General features: G+C 42.5%; 1 long non-coding RNA gene across 1 annotated transcript in view; it reads left to right on the forward strand.

The window, feature by feature from the left end:
* The window catches only part of LOC108512223 (uncharacterized), an 11359-nt gene extending 7220 nt beyond the window's left edge, over positions 1-4139 (forward strand). Inside the window, exon 2 of the long non-coding RNA XR_001880539.1 lies at positions 3075-4139. This is a non-coding gene — a long non-coding RNA (uncharacterized LOC108512223). The remainder of the gene's footprint in view (positions 1-3074) is intronic.
* The last annotated feature ends 680 nt before the right edge of the window (positions 4140-4819 follow it).

Raw genomic sequence — 4819 nt, forward strand, 5'->3', positions numbered from 1 at the left:
TTTGAAATGTGAGATGGGTCTCCTGAATACAGCAGACTGATGGGTCTTGACTCTTTATCCAGTTTGCCAGTCTGTGTCTTTTAATTGGAGCATTTAGTCCATTAACATTTAAGGTTAATATTGTTATGTGTGAACTTGATCCTGCCATTATGATATTAACTGGTTATTTTGCTTGTTAGTTGATGCAGTTTCTTCCTAGCCTCGATGGAGACCCTTATCTCCTATAATACAAGGCTGAGATTGCTGAAAATTAGATGCAGAATATCCCACTCTGTGACTAACTGAAATATATTGCAAATTGAACTCCTAGCCTCACAAGGTCTCTAAAATGAGTATATTGATCAGGAAATAAGTTGGATCCTGTAAGTTAAAATGGGTACATGTGGGAAGACTCTGATGACACTGGTGATACTGAGCCCCTAAATTCTGATGAAGCTTCTTTTCCAATAGAAGAGCCCTCCTCACACCCAGTGGAAGCAGCATTACATCAGATGTATGGAATTTTGCCAACAATGCAAATCTGAATTAAATCTTGACACTCTTCAGAAGCCAATACCGTAGCACCAGCTTTTGAGAAAAGAAAGGTTTTATTGCAAATCAGCCAGCAAGGAGTTGGGCTCAAATCGGTCTCCCTGATTTGGAATCTAAAGAAAGTTTTTCAGCCTGAGCTACATGACAAAACAACATCTCAACAAAAAATACAAAAATTAGCTGGACGTAGTGGCACTACCTGGGGGACTGAGGCAGGAGGATCACTGGATCCCAGGAGGTCTAGACTGCAGTGAGCCATGATTGTGCCACTCCACTCCAGCCTGAGTGACAGAACAAGACCCCATCTTAAATAGATAAGTAAATAAATAAGAAAAAGTAAAAAGAAAAAAGAGAGTTACGAGGAGTCAGAGGGCAAAGAAAAGGATTTAGGAATGTTGACTTGGCATGGGTCTGATTGGACGGTTTCAAATTTGACCATTTATGGTAAGGTGTATTGAGGCATATTTTAGTTCCAGAACTTCAGGGCCCACAGACTCTTTGCTTTTGAAAGAGTCCTAGTGTTCAAGTTCCAGTCATGTCGAATCTTTTTGGTTTCCAGGGAAGGAATCATTGGTTCCAGACGTTAGAAGTCAAAGCTTTTTTTAATTATATCTTCCTGGACTACATGACTTGTGGTTTTGCCTCTGTTATACCTACAAGGTAACGACATTTTGTTATCAACAGAGTAGCCCCAGTTTGGGCTGGTCCCGCTGTTACACATAAAAGATGAGGTGGGTCATTATTCCCATTTTACAGGTCATAATAAGATATAAAGGAAATGGGATTTGAATGCAAGCACTTTGGCACAGAGGTGAAGCTTCTAACCACTAGGCTATAGTACTGCCTTGAATTTGCAAGAAAGGACAAAACCAACTAGTTTTCTTTCCTCCTGAGAAATGAAGTTTCTAATTTACAATACTATTATGTGTTAATATAATTAATACCCATAAATGGGATATTTGTGTCGAACTAGGAATGTGATGAACTAGGGAAGGTGAGGCTCTCTGGGAGGAACTGGAGGATGGGAAGGGGGCGGTGAGAAGGAGCCAACCCTGGGATATAGAAGCCACAACCCTCACCCTGCCACCGAGGCTGGTTGCAGCTCCTCCAGAGGCAAGGGCTCTCAAGGGGACTGGAGTGAACTACTCCTGCCACACAGATGCTGTCTTGTCCCCAAGATAGTCCCTACGTGTGGCATGATTAGAAAATAGTCTTTCAGGTAGAATTTGATTTGAACTGTCATTGGTCCTAAATTAGCAACTGGGAGGAGGGTCGGCAGAGTACAGTGGATAAATGCTCCTAAGTGTGCATTTAAATTTTAAAAACAGCCTCAATTAATATATTCTCTGTTCAGAAAATGTGGACACCAACATTCACCACTCACTGAAGTTAATTGAGCAAGAAAAATAACATTAAAGCATTTGAGAAATATTGGGTCTGGGAACAGAATTTGCAAATGAATTTAGGGTAGGGTCAACTGGAAAGCATACAGAAGCCAGGGAGGTAGTGGATTATAATTGAGTAAAATAGGCAAAGCTGTTTCTTTTGAAGAGGCTTTGTTTCCTAATTAAGCACATAGAATATTCTTTACTTCTACAAAGAAATATACTTTCTCCAATTTTGATTTTAGACACATAGGCTATCTTTTGTTTTCCTGGCTTTGATGAAGACTTACACAGAGAGAAATAGTTCTTGCCTGCAGGACTTTCAGTGATGAAAGCACAATCACAAATGAGGACTGACAAGCCCTAATAACAAGGGTGACAAGGACTATTAGGTGGAGAAGTGAAGCTGGAATGTGCATGCCCATTCATGAGCACAGGCTCTGTGTCCCTGCAACTGGTTCTTACCACACAGAATGTGGGCCAATGTTGTCTGCCCTGTCAATTGTTCAAGACAGGCTAAAAATCCGCATTTTATATGAAATATCTTGAACTTCTGATGTTGACTTAAAACTTTTCAACACTATGTGCTGACCTCTTTCTCAAAATACTTTCATCTCTTTCTCTGTGATACTCCCATGAATGTCTTCCTCCTTTACTGGATCCTCCTCTTCTGATCATCATCTAAATAGGGGTGTCCAATCTTTTGGCTTCCCTGGGCCACACTGCAAGAAGAGTAATTGTCTTGGGCCACACATAAAATACACTAACACTAATGATAGCTAATGAGCAAAAATAAATAAATAAATAATCACCAAAAAAAAAATCTCGTAGTGGTTTAAGACAGTTTACAAATTTGTGTTGGGCCACATTCAAAGTCATCCTGGGCTGCCTTTGGCCCATAGGCCATGGGTTGGACAAGTTTGATCTAAAACAAAGGTGCCCAGATCCTCGTTTCTGCTCTATTTACATCCCCTACCTGGGCAACCTCACTGGATCCCATGGCATTAAGCCTGTATCCAGCCTTTACTTCTGCCTCCGACTCCAGACTGTCAACTAGACATCTCCAAAAGGAGGTCTAATGGGAACCTCAAATTATCATACCCAGAGGAAACTCAGATTCCTCCCTGAACCACTCATACTTTCTCTTCTCCATTTCAGGAAATGGAACTACCATCCACCAAGATATTCAAGACAGAAAAAAATACATTCTACATAAATGATGAAATCTTTTGTTTCATGTCCCACTCCTTAGCAGACCCTTTCAACCCCTTTCCCACCTTTTTCATCTGGAAAATTTCTACTCGTCCTTCACAGATCAATTTGAGCATCACCGCTGCCTCCAGGCAAGGTGGCCACGTAATTTGGGGGGCCCAGTGCAAAATGAAAAATGAAAATCTTGTAAGCGGAATTCAACCTATCCCTTCCACAGGAGGTCATCCCAATCCAAAATATTTGGCCTTTGCACGGGGAAACACTTGGCACCTGATTTGGGAACAGGTGAGAAGTCCCTGCTGACCCAAACATGGCTGTTGCTCTGCCATCCAAGGCAGAAACAACTGCTGCCTTGCCTTGCCCAGCACACTGTGGAGCACAAACCTGAGCTTGACCCTCCATGCTTCTACACTGTGGCCCCTGCTGGGGAAAAAGAGTGATGCCCAAACCTGACCTTGACCCTCCATGCTTGTATGCTGTGATCCCTGCTGGGGAAAAAGAGGATGATGGCCTCCTCCTGCTTTAGAGTTCAAGCAGGCTGTAAATGGGCCAGGGAGGAGGGAGGCAGCCAGAAGTGAACAGCACATGATGAGCAGAGGCTTTGAGTGCCCATCACGTGCTCCCCTGTCCCATTGGACTTCATTTACAAAACACTAATTCAAAGATGAAACTAAAAATTTCAAAAGGGTGCCACAAAGCATTAAGCCCCAAGTACCAACAATCCTGACAGTAAGGCCCTAAGCTACTTGATTGCATGCCTCTGTAGTTGGTCCTGCCTCCAGAAAATTTTCCCTGACCAGCCCCCTCAAACCAAGCTAGCTGCCCCTTTTTGTTCTTCCTGTTTAACCCATGCTTGCCTTTTTTACTGCACTTAGTACATTATACTAATATTATCTATTTATATGTATGTTTCACAAAATATTTTATAACTTCATAAAGTCAAGGAATTTGGCTAAATCTTTTTTCCCCAATTTCTAAATCTTAATACTATATTAAAATTGCTTCATCATATGTATTTGATAAGTATTAAATATGTTGACTGAGCTGGATACACTTTATATGCCATGCCAGATCTGCTTGGCCTCACCAATACTATCATCCCCATCACTGTCACCCTTGCTTCCCAGCCAGAGCAGCCTCAGCAATAGATCACACCGCACCCATGGCTATTACATCCAAACTTCTGTGGCACTGTCACCATCAACTGAGAAGTTTTCATGCACATCTCCAAATGACAAAGGGAGGTCTTCATGATCTGCCAGAGGGGACCCGGGGAGGCTCCAGCTTCCTTACAGATAGATTAGAAAGTATGGGTAAGGCCAGGGACAGTGGCTCATGCCTGTAATCCCAGAACTTTGGGAGGCTGAGGTGGGCAGATCACTTGAGGTCAGGAGTTCAAGACCACCCTGGCTAATGTGGTGAAACCCTTTCTGTACTACAAATACAAAAATTAGCGGGGTGTAGTGGCACATGCCTGTAATTCCAGCTACTAAGGAGGCTGAGGCAGAAGAACCACTTGAACTTGGGAGGTGGAGGTTGCAGTGAGCCAAGATTGCACCACTGCACTCCAGCCTGGGCAACAGTGAGAGAAAAAATATAAATAAATAAAAAATACATAAAAAAGGAAGGAAAGAAAGAAAGAGAGAGAGAGAAAGAAAGAGAGGGAGGGAGGGAGGGAAGGAAGGGAGAGG

Source organism: Rhinopithecus bieti, unplaced genomic scaffold (assembly GCF_001698545.2).
Source record: "Rhinopithecus bieti isolate Rb0 unplaced genomic scaffold, ASM169854v2 scaffold_28987, whole genome shotgun sequence".
NCBI lineage: Eukaryota > Metazoa > Chordata > Mammalia > Primates > Cercopithecidae > Rhinopithecus > Rhinopithecus bieti.